At 42.9% G+C, this 18,490-nt stretch overlaps 1 protein-coding gene across 1 annotated transcript in view; it reads right to left on the bottom strand.

Moving 5' to 3' along the window:
• Positions 1–11,905, bottom strand: part of LOC117770215 (hippocalcin-like protein 1) — a 39,763-nt gene extending 27,858 nt beyond the window's left edge. The window contains exon 1 of the mRNA XM_034599373.1: positions 11,402–11,905. The gene's annotated coding sequence lies outside the window, so the exon portion shown is untranslated. The remainder of the gene's footprint in view (positions 1–11,401) is intronic.
• Between the last annotated feature and the right edge of the window lie 6,585 nt (positions 11,906–18,490).

An 18,490-nucleotide genomic window follows, 5' to 3' on the forward strand; every position in this document is an offset into this window, starting at 1 on the left:
TTAAAGACAAGAACAGCCTGTATAGAATTGTGAAAATCTGCTCCAAGATCATTGGAGTCAAGCAAAGAGACTCAAGTTCCCTCTGGGAGAATCAGGTGAAGAAGAAAGAAGAATATCAGCCAACCTGATCATGTTTTGTCTTCAGGCCGCTGTTATGATGAACCTCCGAAGAGAACTTACTCCAAATCCTTCATTCCTTCTGCCATCAGGCTACTAAACTCAGACAGTCGTCATTTTAAATGACATATTTTATGACTGTGCCTTTTACATGTTACCACATGTAACAAATGTCTATTTATTATCTAATTATTGTCTTTTTATTGCTATTTATTTTTACCTCGTTAATCTTTATCTTGATGTCGTTCACCGACCTCTGTTTGTTTGTTGACCTGTGCTTTTCGACCCGTATCATATTGGATGTAGTTTGTGTGATTGTGAACGGGGTAAGCTGCAAATGAATTCCCCTCCTTGGGATCAAAAGTTGTCTGAATCTGAATCAGTTATCATCCTATCCTTCACATTGTACCCAAAAGTTTAGCCGGCATAAGTGGATTTTGCAGTATTTTTCAGTGACTTTTAATACTTGCAGGGACTTTGCCAAAGCTTTGGATGTAATGAACTGACGCAGAACAATTATCAGTTTTTTTTAAAAGCGAGCAGGACCCAGGAGAGTGTCAGCGAGGACGAGGATCCAGGTGAGAAATGAAAAGAACGGTATGGAGGGCAAGAGAGTGAGGCTTTGTATGAGAAAAACAAAAGAGAGAGCTCTGATGGAGTGTGTCTGATGAGAGGAGGGGATGTTAAAGGCAGACCGGAGAGGCAGGAGCATCAGTCTTTTCCAGCTGCTTGCTGATGCTGTAGTAGCTCTCACTTTTTTCTCTTTCCCTCTCTATCTTTCCACTTCATTTTCCGACACCCTCATTTCCCCGTATCTTGTGCGCTCCTCTTTTCACCTATCACATTTCTCCCCCAGGCATCCTATGTACTGTAGGACATTGTCTAATCACCCACAGTGAAAAATGTGGCACAGGCAGCTGTCAATCCCACCCCCCATCCTTCCCATCCCCCATTTACTCTTTATTGGCTGACGTCCCGCCTCACATCCAACACACGCTGATCACACATCCTTCGGAAATGTGATTCATATGGCAAATGTTTTGAATGACTATAAAAATAACTACATTTTGGCAGCATTCATGTTTATGGATCATATATGTGTAGGTGAACTGTGGGTGTGCGTTCGCCATATGCCTGCATCTTCATGCAGCAGAGGGTTTTTGAATCTGTGCATATCCTGTGCTGCTCTTTTGCGCTCTGTACATAAACTCCTGTTATCTTTACATAATCCAAAAGTTGTCCCGAGAAGATCTACCAATCCCTTTGGTGTGTAACACTTGGTGATTACGCTGATTGGAGCTCTGATGTGTATCCCTCCAGCAGAAGTGGTGTGTGTGGTTAGAAAAACAAGTGGGGAGGAGGCCTGGGAGCTCTTACTTAAAAGTCATCACTTTAATATAAGGCAAAGGACATTGCTCTCTAATATACTTACATAAAGGGGATTTACTCTCTATTTTGGGTTCTCACAACCATAATCTAACTCTTACGCAGCCTTGCTTATTTTGTGCGACTTCTGTCTGTCCCAGGAAGATTTGATCTTACATAGCTGATGACTAAGGCTTTGCAATGTTCAATCCAGTCTGTTTTTGAAGGGAAATGTCAGACACTGTGAAGGTATTTTAACAGCCGGACTGGAACAATATTTGGTCAGCAACTAGGGCATATGGAAAAATGTCCCTGAATTTTCCAAATAAGGCAGAGGCATGCTGTGTTCGATATGCAGGGGTGTGAAGAAAGCTTGGGAAACAACTTATATCTCAAGCTTCAGTGAGGGGTTATGAGGGGTGACGGGAAAACTATGACATACCAATCTCGCCGTATCATAGCTTTCTCGCTTTCCCACTTCCTACACTGGTAACAAAAAGAAAGAAAGAAAGAAAGAAGCTATAAAAAAAACAGCTCACCCTGACTTTTGTCAGGAAAGCAAAAAAGCCAACTCGGAAAGAATTTCTCCTTCACAATGATCATGTCGCACCAGCAGTGGCCCGCGAGCTGCGTGATGGAGATATCCCACCACGCAGCTCGTGGGCACACTGGCATGCAGGGCTCGCTCTGGGCTCACTTGGAAAGATTATATATCCACACAACCCCTTGTCTTGCCTGTAGACGCACTTATGCTCCTGCTCTACATCCTCCCTTCTTGTCTCCGGCAGTCTGCTGATACCAAACAAAGAATCACATCTTTGCTGGTTAGCAGCTCGTCCGGTTTCTCATTTTTACTGCGGAGCTGTAAGTTGTAAGTGCTGGAAGTGTGATTCTTTACTACACCTAGGTGATAATAAATTCTATCACACCATGATGAAAACCTGCTGTTTCTTATTTTAGTAGTGTACTGCATAATTAACTTGTTTAATATTAGAGCTCTAAAGGGATCCTTTGAAAAATATGTATAAAACAAGGCAAACCTCAAGAACATCATTATTTGATGAGCTTCCATTATAAAATTTCATTCAGTTAAGTGTTGTATTTCTTTAACTGTGGGCTGATTATGTACTTTAACAGCACATTTAACAAAATAATATATAGCAACATTTTCCCAAAATCCCAATTATATCTTTTGAAAATATTTTTAGTTGTATCTGATCTAAGTAGCGAATTCAACATGTTGTTCTATTGGAACATCCCCAAAATTGTGTTAATTGTGTCTGTGGTTAAGTTTTTTAAATCGTTTTATTCTGGTAGGCATCTTTTTGGTCTAACACACATGATTAATTCAGTTCTTTCCTCATGAAACATTTAATTAATATTTTTAAAGGCACTCATTTTTAGGGTTGCCTGCTGCTGGTTATGGGAATAGTGTGAGACACGACTGTGTGTTGCATCACTGTTAGTTGCATTTGTGTTAGGGTTGTTACTATTTTTATTATAGATTATCCAATCAATCCCATTTTCTGAGAGTCCAAGGTGGCACCTTCAGATGTCTGTCTGTCTGTCTGTCTGTCTGTCTGTCTGTCTGACTGTCGAATGTATTTACTCCCTTTTGCGCATTTATGGCACGTAAACAACAAAAGGATACACACCACCACAAAGCGCTACTAGTAGCTAAAATCTCAATTTGGATAAATTAACGTAAATGTAACTTTAAATGTCAATAATGAGCAAACAAAAATGAGAGAACCAGTTCTGTTCCCACCAGATAGCTGAGCCGCAGAGTGACGACACGTGCTCTCAACTGGATCAGTTCAGGTCAAGGGAACATATTTCCACTGCATGTCACAGTCTACTGCTTCTCACTTCTTCTCTGTGGAGCCGTTTATACTCTGTCAGAGCAGTTATATGCAATTGGATGGTTTAACATAGCTATTATGGTAGCATCCTCCGTTTTAGACTCGCCAGGACTCTGGTCCCTCAAAGGGCACCGCTGTCAAGGCTATTTGCAAGTTGGTCTATCTTGTAAATCTGAGTTGAACTTTGGTCACTGTGATTCCAAGGAAATGCACTGACGTTGTTGTCCAGGAAATGCTGTTGTGACTAGGCTGCAGTAAATTACTTTCTGAGATGTGCCATATTTTATTCCTGCCCTCAACAGTAAACATTTCAGGGACATTTATTCTATTTACTTAATACCTTCAAGAATCAGACAACCATGGACCTATAGTATCTGTAACAATGGTTAAATGACTAAGAATACTTTATTGTAATCAACAAGTACACTACTCTGTTGAACAGGGCTGGATCTTTATTTTTTGGCATTTTTAATTCTTTAAAGACACATTTGATCTGATATGCAGGAAATATAATTGTAATGATATATTCCCTGATCTTTTTTAGTGACCACGCTGTTGTCTTTCATTATTGAAATCAGTTCAGTTTCATAACCCTTCCAGATGTGGAACAACCTCGACTTCATAGAGATTGTTTTAGTGTTTTCAGGTCTCAGAATCTTGCATTCAACTCAAGCACCTGAACTCTTTCCCCCCCATGTTTTTCAGAGCCTGGGATAAGCAGGTTGCCTGTCAGCGGTAAACAGCCCCGATGGTGGATGTACTTTTAGTACATCATAGAGGAGTAGATATAGGCTTAAATGGAAGCAGGGACAGCCACTGCCTTGCGGCGTACCAGGCTGTCACTGAGTGATCAGAGTGCCTTGCTGCTGTGCAAGCTGTGACTCTCTGTGGTGGAGCTGTGAGTCCTACGTGTGTGGTTGTTTACATATGAACCAGAGAAAGGAGGAAAGAAGAGAGGAGTGGCGAAAAGGAAAGAAGAAAGAGACAAACAAATCAAGAAAGAGAGAATCATCTCTGTTGAGAATACAATAAAGCTAAGCTTATTGATTTCAAATAGCCGTGATTCTGTAGATGTGATCTACTGATAACCTATTTTGTGTGTTGAAACACTAATATGGGAATATGGAAAAACCTAGCAATTCACAGTGTATCTGTAACTGTATCACAGCTGACTATCAAATATGCAAAACCTCTCCAAGAACTTAAAACAGTTTCCTACTGTTTTAAGTTTTGTGATTTTATCACAACTACACTTTTTAGTTTTAAGATGATATGTGCTGCCTTACATACGAAAAGATATACTCCTTTGTCAAACGGTATAACTGCCCGCATACATTCATGCGTCCTTTTCATCGGCATCGTTGTTAAGAAATGCACGCATTAAAGGGCGCCGAGGAGTCAAGAGTTTCTAAAAACGACAAACATGGCGAAGAAAGCTGCTGTTTTGTTGAAATTAGCGTCCGACATTAGATGAGTATCATGCGGAACCCTGTTCACTATGCAGACTCTACAGAATATTAGAGCTCTCTCTGCTCACAGCTCCACAGTAAAAGGTTGCTGCGTGATTGCACCAGCAATCGGAGAAATGAGTCTGCAGTCATTACAGCTGCTTGTAAATGCACCCAAGCCAGCCGGCGCCAGATCGATTTTTCTATTTCTGATTGGCCCGCTGTTATTGCCCAGAGAGGCCTGCGAGAGGCTGGCGGGGGGCGGAGGGTAGAATTGCTGAGCCTAATTGATGCTGTCACGGAGAGAAACAGGTTTACATTTTTCACCCGGAACATTTTAACCCACTCCGCTCATTGTGACAATGCAGCTCCATTTTCATATAAAATACAGGCACAATATCCACCACTCTGTTTATATTCATGTGGCTGACGTGGAGACACAGCTGGTGGTTATTCTTCCATTAAATTCCTCACATTCTGCTCAGGGGTGAGAGAGTTATCTAAATCGAGACGCTTGAGTAGCCCAGACTCAGGGGAGAGTCGCAAGAACAGAAAATATTTTGGTTATGTTGACTCTACAGCTTGTTAGAGTAAAGGGACTAATTAAACTACCCCCTCATTTCTCAGAGAGCCTTTTAAAATGGACCGGGAGAAACAAGATGAACTGAAACATGTACCGGAATAAGATGAAAGGCTACTTGAGGAGCGACAAGAGGAGATGTGATGGTTGAGGGGGAGAGGTTCAGAGAAGAATCTGTCAATGAATAGTGGAATAGTCTCTAGCGGTCTGGGAGACAAATGATACATGGCAGCAGACTTTTACAACCAAATACCCCCAACCTGTGTAACAATGTGCTGCTTTTCTAATTCTCTAGTGCACAATGTGCACCTTTCAAACACATCAGTGTGCATATGTATTATGATAATACATGCAATATCACATCTGATTTCTGAATGGAGCAAGCTGAATTGATGACAGTTTGACAAAAACTCTTGTGGCTTTGGCTGGCCACTCAAAGAAGATGCTATATGTACATTTCCTCTGGATACCCAACCCAAGGCCTTCGGGAGCGGTCAGAAGCACACTACAGTTGCCTGTAATCTGGGAAAATATTGGGCAAGGTTGGTATCAAACACAAATACAGAATTCCTGTCAGGCTGGGTTAGTTCTCTTTCTGGCTCGGTTAGGTTTGGACAGAAATTTGTGGTCCAAGTCACCCTCTATTCTCTGCTGCAGAGTATGTTTTAATGCTGGGAGAAGGTGGTGATGGTCGCATGCCAGGAGCTTTGGGCATTGTTGCGTACAAGAAAACAGGTACCGCCGTCTGAGCAGTGCTACTTCTTCAGGGAAGCCACACCTGTACTAGCTGGTTAGCATGCTAACTTCAGTAGAAACAAAGCAGTGATAGAAATAGAAGCAAAACAAGAATTAGCACTGGCACTGCCTTCCACTGCTGGAGATGGCTCTTGATGAATAAGGGAATTAAATATGATGCTGAACCTTGAACATTTACACTAGATACACTAAGTCAATGGCTGTTGATGCTAACAGTGACTGTGTCGTAAAAGAAAGCCTTACAAATGGGACCTGTGACGATCCAAGGATTATTCACAATGCTCATGTGCAAAGGTCTAAAAACAAGCTGCTCACCCTTCTGCCGCCCAAGCCTGTGTCAGCGGGGCAATGGCCACGCCTATGAAAATGGGTTAGGGTTAGAAAACATCAAGGTCCTTCATGGGACTAAGCGCTGTTCTGAGACGTAAGGACAGATACCACGTCCACTTCAGTATTGTTCTAATGGATGTCTATTTTTAGCTTTAACTAGTCGAGCGCTGTCTTGACAGGACACCACTGGATGGCAGAGGAGGAAGACAGATAGAGGAAGAGAGGAAGAGGCTGCTTTGAGATATGATCTAAACAGAGGTATTGGCAAAGTGTGTTCAGCGAGTGTGTGTTCTCCACCTTGCCTTATCAGTTGAGAGCTGTTGGCCATTTTATACTTAAAAACACACTCACACATACACCGCACTCGCTTCTTTCCCCCCTGACTTCATTAGTTTAACCACATGCCAAGCTCTGGGAGTAATTGGCTGCCCTTTCAGCCTCCTAATGGCTAGAGGAGAGGAAAGGAGAGGAGAGGACACGAGGTGAACTAGCACAATTAATATCATTTATTAAGGAATAACTCCATTCATATGTTACTTTGTTACTTAGTGTATATTCATGTAATTTCTTTTATCCTTTTTTTCTCTTGTTTCAACCCACCAGTTTGTGGTGCGTTACTGTTCCTGCTTGATTTGTTTTTATGTTTTTATAAGAAGACAACAGTAGGAAACCAACATACCAGTTCTGTCAAATTATTTGAGACCAGTGCCTTTTGATTGGATTCACTGGAGACAGTTAGATCTCCCTCCAACCCGGGATTTAAACAATCATGTTGCTTAAACTCTACATCTGATTCATACTGATTTAAAAAGCAGGCAGCCCCAGTCCATTCATAACAACCACTATTCTCATGTTAATTTGTAATGATTCTCTGAGAAGGATCAACCTCATCGTCATCGCTGACGGAGCTTTTTCCTACGTCAAGCATCAGGTCAGATTGATCAGTAAAAGATTGTTGTGTTTCTCGCGCTGTGCTTTGCTTCCAGCTGTCCGCCTCCAGCGGAGTAGCTGCTCTCTCAGCCTTATCACCGGCATTATCAGACTGCATGTCTGATGGGCAGGAGACACCCCTCCCCAGTAGGATCAGGGCAGATTATAGGGCGGACAGCGTTCATGGGAAACACAGACCACGTGTCAACCCCTGCAGGCCACGTCCCTCCCATCCCACTCCCCTACATGTGAAAACATGGCCTCATAGAGAGAAGGCTTACTAGAAAACATCGCTCTTCAAAATATTCTAGCTCTTTGAGTCTATTCTCATCCTCACTGGTTTTGTGCAATGGTCAACAATTTACAAAAGGCTACCTCCTCAGGCCATATGTTACTTTCTTTCTTCTGCATTGCCCCCTGGGTAAAATGAAGCATGGCTGCTTTAGCCCATTACAGTGGCACACGATTGATTTTACACATAAATGTCATCAGAGTTATTTTGGCTCATGCTTGAGACTTCATTTACAGAAAACCAGTGTAACAAACTGGGGGTGTGGGGTCTGATAGATGTGGTCAGTTAGATGAAACTTATGAAAGATGCAATATAATTGCATTATGGGAATTGTAAGATGCAGTTTTTTGGAGCATGGTCCATGCTGGGCAGTAAGAGTTGGGTTATCTCTGCTTCTGCATGTAACAATTCTGTTTAAAAACGTTCCTTCTGTGTCTCCAAAACTTTGTGTCGAGTATCCCTTCAATGCTTCTTCAGTTCAGACTGCCCAAATATAATATGAAAACATTCATACACCAGTTAAGTGAGGGCATCTGGTCGGAGTGCAAAATGTCCACATACCTAAATAACTTTCCAAAACCTTCCAAAACAGCCAATAAGACTTTTCCTCTGGTACCTATATCAAATATAAGTTTAGGCAACTTGGTTAAGGTTATTTCTATCAAAAGCCGTTAATACTAAGAGTATTTGTATTTCAGTTTTTGTTGTTGCATTTGTTGCTGGATCGAAGTAGGAGCAAGGCAATGTCACAAGTCTTTGTCTAATATGAGCTTCTAAATGTTTGAATCAGAATGTCTTTAAGTTTTTTTGCAGCAACACACACACACAATCTTAACATACACAGTAACTTAAAGTGATAAAGTCTTTTTTTCTCTCTGTTGTTTATCTTTGACTGAAATTGCTGCTTATTTTTACCATGAAATGCACAAAGAACTGTTCACGGAAGCTTTACAGTGAGCCAGAGTAGACGGGACGTGACCCACATTGTCAGCTATCAATGTCAGACACCATAACAACAGCTTTACAGTACCTTCATCCCTCAGATTTACTACAAAGAATTCTGTAAAAACAAAATGACAACCATTGTTTGTTGCCATTGAAAATGCAAGCAATGCTGTCTATTTTTCTGGTGAGGAGATTCTCATATTGAGTTAATCAAGCGCTAATAGCAATCATTATCTTCATAATCATGACGATAATGGTTAATGGGAAAATGGGCCACTCAGTATTTGCTATTAACAACAAAGTGCTGAAGACAAAACATAACTCTTGTAAAGCATAAACAGCACCATTTGCTCCCCATCCCTGTGTTATACCACCAGACCACACAGACGTTTTACGCTGAGCATCTTTTTTCTCTTTCAATGCTTTTTTCTCCATAAAACAATTTGAGTTGTCCGCTGAGAGAATACCACAGGCCTCCCACATCCATCAAGCTGCTTGACGATGTGAAAACACCACGCTTCGACATCAGCGGGACCAAGGTTCTGCGGCAAGGTTTCCAGGCATCAGAACTAATGAAAGATTTCACTTGTTCCTCTGGAAGGAAGGAACAGCTGCAGCGTGTGCATCCCATGATCCACCGCTGACCTACATCCACATGGCAAAGACAGGAACCATAATTCATAGTGACTTTCAGGCTGTGTACTTATGTATTCCATACATGCTGTACTGACGGTTGGGGCATCTTGTCAAGGATTCGTAGTCGCGTCATATGAGAGAAAGGTCATATATGAGCAACACTGGATTGTTCCCATGAGAGCCTGTGGTACAGAGCAGAGGGATATTGCACAAAGAGGAGAAATGCATGAAGTCGCCATTGAAGAGAAGAAGAGATGATAACGAAACCACTTCACGCTCTCTTTCTCTTTCTGCACCGCAAATCACTTGCCACACTGACACACACCTGGACTATGACACCATTTGCAAGGTGCTTAACGCCACAGGGTTAAAAGCTCCGCGGACAAGTTATCACTGCTGCGTGTGAATCACGCAGCAGTGCAGGCAATGTGTTTATGAGTCTGACTGACTGAGAGAGAGTAGTGCTCCAGAACACATTTATCTTCTTATGTAACCACTACACTAGCATTAGCACATGCAGGCTAAACACCAAAACATCAGCAGCATTTCTGCGCTTTGAGTAGGTTTCCTTGGGACACGATCCCCCAATGCAGATCAATTTGTCCGGGCTCGGCCTCCACCGTGCACCGTGCACCGCATTCCCATTAACCTGAGGTCAGACCCAGTTGGCCACCTCATCAGCTCCTTCGCTCTTTTCATCATTAGCCGCCATAAATGACAAGTACAGAATGACCACGTGCCCTCCGACCCTAGAACTGCCGCTCATGTGATTCCTTTCAATATTCTCCAGTGGACAACAGGTAACCCCGGTGTGCATGTTTCACTTTTTCTTGGAGCCAAATGCCATGCCTGACAGAAACCAGTTAAATCTGAAAGGATTATACTGGATTATACTAAGGAGCACAACAGATGGTTGTCATTTCGGAAAGAAGACGTGGAGGCAAATGTATCGACGTGGTACGTCGGGGGGCTTGAATCCGGCATTAGCGAGCGCGTTGCTTGTCATAGAGGAAAAAGAAGAGCAGAGGTCTCAGATACACACAGAGTGTCAGAAGATAATTAAAGATGGCATGTTGTAGACCCTTCAAGGGCCCTGCTTCTTGTTTTAATTATGTCGTCCCTATCACTACTGTCAATCGACAAGAGAGGCTCAGCTCTGTCTGTGTGGAATGAAATGAGAAATCACTGGTTTTACTGCGGAAAAGATAACAGCTGGAAGAGGGTGTGGGCCAACTGAGCAGACCACAAGCCGTATTGTAAACTTGTTAGGAAGGCTGTTATAAACCGATTACAGAGCACCAACCTGAGACTCACTAACAGAGGGAAAATAATCTAACATTATGGGTCAATAAACCGATATTATAGTAGACCTACTATTCTGTGGGTCAATTTTAGTAGACGATAACGAGGGAAAGCAAAAATAAAAGATATATTATCTAATGGATTTGATTCATATCTTTATAAACTAGCTGCTCAAAGAAAGTTTACAAAATCCAATAGGCTCAGTCACCAGTCTTTAATGTCACAATATGACGTTGAGTACGTTGAGGATAAGTTGTTGAGTATTTGACTAAAGTACCCAGCATCTTCATCAGGATTATTTGATTATTATTATTATAGTTAAGAAAACAGAGGATGTAGCCTTTCTTTTTTTTATCTCTATCTTTTTCTTCCTCCCCCCCTCCTCCAGCCAGGTGGGAGCTGAATGCCCCTCGTGGCCGAAACACCGAGGAGGAGACCTGGATGCACTGACTTCACCATCGCTCCATCCATCCTCGTCCCGCGTAGGGATCATTCATAAAAAAAATGGCAGGCCTGTAGTGCAGGCTGCCATCCCATTGGCTGCGCTAAAACAGCTTCTTTCTGCCTTGAATTTCCCTGAGTTGAGATCTCAAACACGTCCAAACACCAGGCACATTTTCAGCTCACATGCTCCCGGTCATGCTGTGAGGCTGCGCGGCGGTGTATTGTCCCCACACAGCGGGGAAATCGCACCGTTTCCCCGCGTAAACAAACCCGATCGCGTCGCCTCTTCCACAAGCCTGAAATCGTTACCAGAGATAAAGCAATACTTCACTGAACCTCTGCGGTGTACATGGATGTTGACCCCCCCCCACCCCACCCCACCCCCCTTCCTTACCCGATGGAGCCGAGGTAGTGTCGGTGGTGCAGCCGGGGATGATGGAGGGGTAGAAGCCCTTCTCCGGTTCAGCGGGGCTGGTGTGCAGGACAGCCGGGGAACAGATGCAGGGGATGCGGTGCTCGCTCTGGACGCGTCTCCTCCTGGAGCTCGGGGAGAATCGCGCTGCTGGATGTGTCCGTCTGGTTTGCTGCTGTGTGTGTGCTCCTTTACTGCACTCTCACACGCATCTACACGCACGCACACACACACACACCCACACAAACACACACCGGCTGAGTGACTGAGTGAAGTGGCCCTTGGCTACAGCAGCCGAACCCTGCAAACCATGTTACTGTGCAGGCGAGAGGCAGCAGGGATGGTGCCGCGGCGCGGACCTGGTTCTGGCTGCTGCTGCTGCTTTCTCTTCCTCCAGGGGCCGGGACGGGACAGCAGCGGAGGACAGTGTGTTTTAAGGAGCGTGCGCTGGTGGAGTGGATTTAAATGGGGGGATGGTGACGCTGGGATTACGTGGTAGGGGTTTAATTAGAGAGCGCTGCGCCTATTGGCACCGACATTGCGCACAGCCCTCCTCCTCCCAGCTCTACCTCCTCATGTCCTCTCTCTCTCTCTCTCTCTCTCTCTCACTCTCTCTCTCTCTCTCACTCTCTCTCTCTCTCTCTCTCACACTCTAGGTGTGTGTGTGTGTGTGTGTGTGTGTGTGTGTGTGTGTGTGTGTGTGTGTGTGTGTGTGTGTGTGTCATAACGTAGAATGATGGCGCACCATGCTGTGATTATAATAATGTAATAATAAACTCACTGCGCCACGTCTGCAAACAACCTCACGCACACTATAAAATATAAATAAATCACTGTAGCCCGTAGAGAAAATAGCTTGCAGTGCTTATGGTACGGTCATGCATTTTTAATCACTCGCTATCCTTTTCATTTGCTCTGATATTGCATCATAATATATTATGGAATATTATGGACTAATGGTCGATATGCAATCTGGTGAACATTTTTTTTTGTCTTCCTCTTCATCATCTTCTGTTTTTGAAATGGCACAGAATTGGAAGAATATACTTTTTTTATGAGACATTTCAAAGTAGACTGCAATGTGTTTATTTTGTATTCGTCATACGTTGTTTGCCCCAGAAGTTATTTTAGGGATAAGCAAAGACAAGGGTAAAGAGGAAATAACACAATTAAGAAGCGACCAAATTGAAACTTCCTGTTTCCTCGGATCAAACTGGTGATTTCTCTGGAACATTTTTGGGAAACATTTTGGAGTCACCGGTAAAGTTTTGGTTCAAATGCAGCACGACTGTTAACACATTTTCTAGGGTGTTGTCTCCAAAGAAAACTAGAGGCGACAATGCATTAGGATCATTAAGAAAGGACCAGGTTGTGTCTAACTGTAAAATAAAACCAAGATCAAAAACCAGCCCAAGCCCCTTCTGCTGTGGGGTGATTTCTGTGCTTCCACCACACGGGCGTCACTTCACACACACACAGGCTCACAAAGCAATTTTCCTCCACACAATTATTAGATATGTTGCTGTCTTTCTTCCAGAGCATCATAAAAACCTTAAAATGACTATTTTAAAGCAATATTTGATCTTTTCAAGTTTCCTGGCATAAGGTTCCATCTATGAATGTTCTCTCGGAAACATTTGATGGAAACGTGATGTATTAATCTGAGGAAGGTGACACTCCTCTTTGCTCCACACAGATATTTTCATCCCCCTCTTTTTGTCAGTCAAGCATCAAATCTTATTTTTGGTGTTTGAACTCCTGCTTTTCATGCAAAATACCTAAAACGGGTGGATTGACAGACGCTCACTACTCTTTACTACAATGGCAACCGTTCTGTTTTTCATGTGGAGGCACACACACACACATCTACACACATCCACAAACACACATCAGAAAAGGTGGCATCAGAAATGACAGATTCACTAGATAGTCTGTGGTTATCAGTGTTGATTGGACAGGCCGAGTACCAGCCTCCCCCACACACACACACGGAGGTTTGCCATCTGAGCCAGACATCAGCCATACTTTGTCACACCTCACAGAACTTCAGGGACCTATGGGAAAGTTTTTTTTTCATTAACTCCAAAGGTTGGAGGATGACTCACAGTCTGTGGTCTCTCCAGACTAAGTTTATCTGTTCAGTGAAGGGACAGCTGGCCTACGTAACCATCACTATTTCAACAGGGAAATCAAAAACGACACACACCTACAGGGAGCATGTAAGAGCTTGGAGCGGCAACTATTTCCTGAGTCAATCTCTGCCGTGATGTGTCTTAGACAAGGAATGTGAGTGTGATGATCACGTCTCATTAGATCTCAGTCATTTGGGCAGCACACATCCTGTTGTCGTGACTGGTGTGTGCCCTCTGCTGACCACATGTGCTTCTGCTGGGAGGTGAATCCTTTATCTCAGTCATAGCCAGGCTGTCAATATGTGGTCGTAACACCACAGACAATTTACAACTTAGACTGCAAAGCTGACCGCGGGATGAATGGATTGTTGTGAACATGAGGGGGATGACGATGAGAATAAGTTGAAAGTTATGTCTTTGATTAAAAGGAATCATTTATATGTTATTGCCAAGATATCGCACGCTGGCATATGAATGAAGGAGAGAAGGAATCACAGCAGGGTTGATCCAATCTATAGCAGAGTGAGATGCAACTGGAGAGTTGAATCACAATTTCCATGCGCAGTGTCATTTAATATTATTTGCAAAGGGGAGATGCAGTCTATCGGGAAAAAAGTCTCTGTCCAGATGATGGTGATGAGGAGGTTGAACTTGTGGATATGAGGGTGTCTAATTTAATCCATGACGAAAAATGAAGCAGCCTTAAACGTTTTGATTTCACTATCATCCTAGATACCCTCTTTGTCAATGCCAAGTCATCAGGTATATTATTAAACCTTGACATTTTTTTTGTTCTACTGGATGGATTTTCTCAAGTCCAAGTTGAACTATATGTGTGTAAATGTACGTCAAAAAAGTATAAAGTAAGTCGGTAAGCTGAAGGTTTTAGTATTTTGTCAATAATTCAGTCAAGTCAGTGTTTCAGGCAACATGGCCGGTGTGTGAATACTCTGAGGACAAATTTCACCCCAGAGATCACATGTTTTTGTTTACAGCTCATCGACACCGGCGTTGGCTCTCATCACCAAAAGCTCTCTTGACATCTACGTCTGTGTCTTCTACGTGCGTGGCACTGCTTCTTCATCCTGAGATATTTTTTATTCTTTCTTATATCTCTGGAGGATCTCCTGCTTTGTTCTCACATCGGCTCGTTCGAACATTATCAAGAGTTTTTAACTAGAGAGCTGGCAGGAGAAAGTGCAGAGAAAGTCTGGAGCCTCTCCCTCCGTTCACACATACAGCCTTCAGTGGAGTTCAGTGCATTTCTGAGAGCAGCTAATGTTATGTGTTACCTATGCCTTTTGCAATTATCAAGTTCTCATCAGCTGCAGTTCAATTTAATTTAAATTGCTGCTGCAGCTGAACAGATATTTTCTTCAGGAAGCTGAAAGCAGAGGCATAAAGAAAGTTAAGAGTAGACCTATTTTCACCAGGTGGCCAAAAACACAACTCCAAATAAACACTAATGCTGCTTATTACCGGCTGGGTGTGTAAATAGGTCACTGTGGGCTTATACGTTTTTCTATATCTACTTAATATGTCAGTGTTGTGTTCACACACTGTTTCCACTGCAGCTTTTGAAATGGCTCTTACGTAGATGACTTTAATTAACATCATTTCCCAAAAGCCCAAGATCATTGCAGGTTAAATGTCACTACGCTGACGCTATGGGAATGAGACGGCGTAGAAGATATTAGACAGGAGAGATCACAGCTACAGTAACACAGCTGTAGAGATGCCACCGGGAGAGAACAGAGAGGCAGAACTGTTATTATCACAAACTGTAGAATTGTAAGGTGAGGTGTGGTGAAATTATTGCTGTTTAACTTTGTTAAAAGGTTCTTACAGTCAGTAGGATATAATCCTTTATGTGAGGATATGCAGTGAAAAGTGTAAAAGATTACCCAGGTAGTAAATTCCATATTCTCAGAATGATGAAAGAAGCCTGAATGAGAAGCTGCATATAGAACAACCGATTTGACAAAGATCACAGAGCTACATGTTAAACTTGGAGAGCTGGTGGAGGAAGAAAAGTAGAGGTTTTATGTCTCGTTTACACAACTTATAGAGTAACATCATAGATGCTCCTCTGGATGATAACTGCAAGGACTTATACCCTGCTGGCCAGTACAAAGTCAATTGCAGGGGAGATTCTTCTTCAAAGAAGTAGCACAGATAATGTGAGCAACTGAGAACACCCCTCTGTCTGCAGTAGGATGGTACAGTCCAATTAGCCAGCCTGGTCTACACAGGTTGATGTGATGCTACAGCTCAGCCACTGGTTGCCAGGAAGCTGTCGGCTGCAGGGACACTGACAAGAAGGTTGTTCATTTCTTACTTCAAACACCAAACTGAACTCAACTAAAGTACATGCAAGCAAAATAGAAGAATACAGTATTTTAAGGAACTGAAAACATCACTTTTTAAAATCTTCTGAATTGACAGTGTGGCTGGTAGTTGCAGCTACCGAAAGCCACAACCACTGTATTTGTTTTAACATGTCATGTGTCACAGTGTTATACATAGAACTCAAAAAACATTAGCATCAAAGGTAATCAAGGCTTTGGTAGAGTTTTCCAATATTGATATTTGTGCTGATAACACTGTTGGAATATACGTGTGTCATATTATATTGTAAATGATGACCAGTAGTCCTCTGTTATTCGCTAATCATGGGGTAAGTGGGTTGATCAGGTCTTGGCAGTAGATCATTATCACATAAACATTGATCTGAATAGTTAGTAGTTTGTTTTGTGGACATCAGTTTCGGAGGAGAGAGGCCTCAGACTAGGGATAAACCAGAAACCTTGAGCGAAATTATTACGGAGAGTGGATGATCGGGAGGCATGGAAATGTGTGTGTGTGTGTGTGTGTGTGTGTGTGTGTGTGTGTGTGTGTGTGTGTGTGTGTGTGTGTGTGTGTGTGTGTGTGTGTGTGTGTGTGTGTGTGAGTGATATCATGCATGCACGCCTCAGCTTCGAGGGATTAGGGTGCATGGGAAGTTGCACGGGGGAATTCTTCTCTGCTCTTTCACCCACAACCTTTTGACCTGCAGGAATGGAGGCGTTGCCGTGCTGTCCTGAAGCTCTGTTCTCATGTGTCCAGCTTTGTTCCTGGTGTCTTCTCTGCCCACACCTTCATACCTCTCCTTGCCTCACCTCTGTTGTTTCCATGAGAGTAAGACAGGGACAAATATCTGACTCAGCTTCTGCTTATTTCATTAGTTGTTCATAACTCCGGCTCTCTCTGTCCTGTGAATGAGGACACTGATGTGATTGAATTACCCCCTCCTCCTCTCGTTCCCTCTCTTTTCCCTCTCTCTCTCTCTCTCTCTGGCCTTTGTTTTTTGTATACTGTCGGCACTTTCCCTCCTCTGAACCAGGGATCCATGCTGTTGTTGCACTTTCTCTGGTCTTGCGTAACCGTGCAGCGGTCGTGTTGCGTTGCATCCTCCTTCTCCTCTTCCCTAGGCAGCATGGTCACTGAGGGAAACGGCGGCCCAGAAAACTGACCTTCATTTCAGAATTCTAGAAAGACTTTCCCTGCTGCGTGCGGAGCCCGACTCCCTGAAGGAGTGCGTCATTAGACCTGTTTGACCTTTGTTGAAGTAGAGTAGGATAAAGACAAAGACGCACACTCTTAAATGACAGCTGCCGCAATCTGTTTATGTCATTATTTATTGATGGGGCATTCAGCTTTCTGTTGTTCTCAGTGTCCTTCCCCAGCAACTGACACACACAGGTGCAACACAGGAAATCAAAGACAATACAATGTTTTTATTAAACACTAACTAAACTAAAGGCACTTTCACACAAACCTTCAAACTTTTCAGTTCAGTCTGAAGCAAAAGTGGTGGTCTTGGTCTGGATCAAATTAAACCATGGTTCAGTTTGTTAGCAATGTGAAAACTTACTTATTACCGGAAGTAGAGACGGCAATAATAGAAGAAGGGAAAGAAGCAGAAGCTTTGCTTGTCCCTCCAGAAACAGAGTTGCCCATGCATGCTCTCAGGATTGCTTGCAGTCTTTGCCTCTGACGATATAATGTCAAGTACTCTGTCTGAAGTTGGTGTTGATGGTATTAATACCATAATAATATATGTATAGGCAGCCCACATAAGTGATGATGACGGGATGTACTTATGTCCTACGAGAATATTCAGTCTGCTCCCTAAATTGCATTGTGAAACCAAAACTAACTGGATCAAATGTAAACAATGAACAAAGACATGAACCTAAGTTTGTACTTTCAGGTGTGAAAATTCCCTTAATGTCCAAATCTGTCTGAGATACTTAACCTACGAGAATGAAAGAAACCCTTTTCATTGTTTAGCTACTTTCTTATTTCAAATTCATAGGAAGGTTAGATGAGGATGAAGTCATCATCATTCATCAAAGTCTGTTTACAGGTCTGATAAATTGCCCACATTGATGCCACTTAAGTCAGTGTCAGTGGCAGCTGATGACTGCAACTATGAAAATGGAGGGGAAACAAATTCTGGAAGCGTGGAGTGAGAGTGAAGTGATGCTACGAGACATCTGCTGGGAACTCTGAATGAAACCGAGCAGCAGTGATGGCTCTGAGGAGAGAACTGATACACACGTGAACAAGCACCTCAGTATATTAAGAATTCAATAAATATCCTTGTGTCCTTCTCCGCTGCTGCTTAGCTGCTTCATCCTGTTTGAGTTCATAGACTAAATCAAAATATTTAGATTTACAACATATTATGCTAATATTCAGGTTCATATTTTTCCACGGGTTATTATTTGAAAAGGTTTTACGATAAGGTCTATGCTCTAATGTTTAGAAAACACATCCCTTTCCTACTGTCCATTGCTGCAGCTCCTCTTTTCAGCCTCTGTCTGAAATCTGAGCGGGCGTGTCAGACGGGCCACTCGGCGTGAAATATGCAAAATCATGTGGCCTTCTATTACTG

Source organism: Hippoglossus hippoglossus, chromosome 11 (genome assembly GCF_009819705.1).
Source record: "Hippoglossus hippoglossus isolate fHipHip1 chromosome 11, fHipHip1.pri, whole genome shotgun sequence".
Lineage (NCBI taxonomy): Eukaryota > Metazoa > Chordata > Actinopteri > Pleuronectiformes > Pleuronectidae > Hippoglossus > Hippoglossus hippoglossus.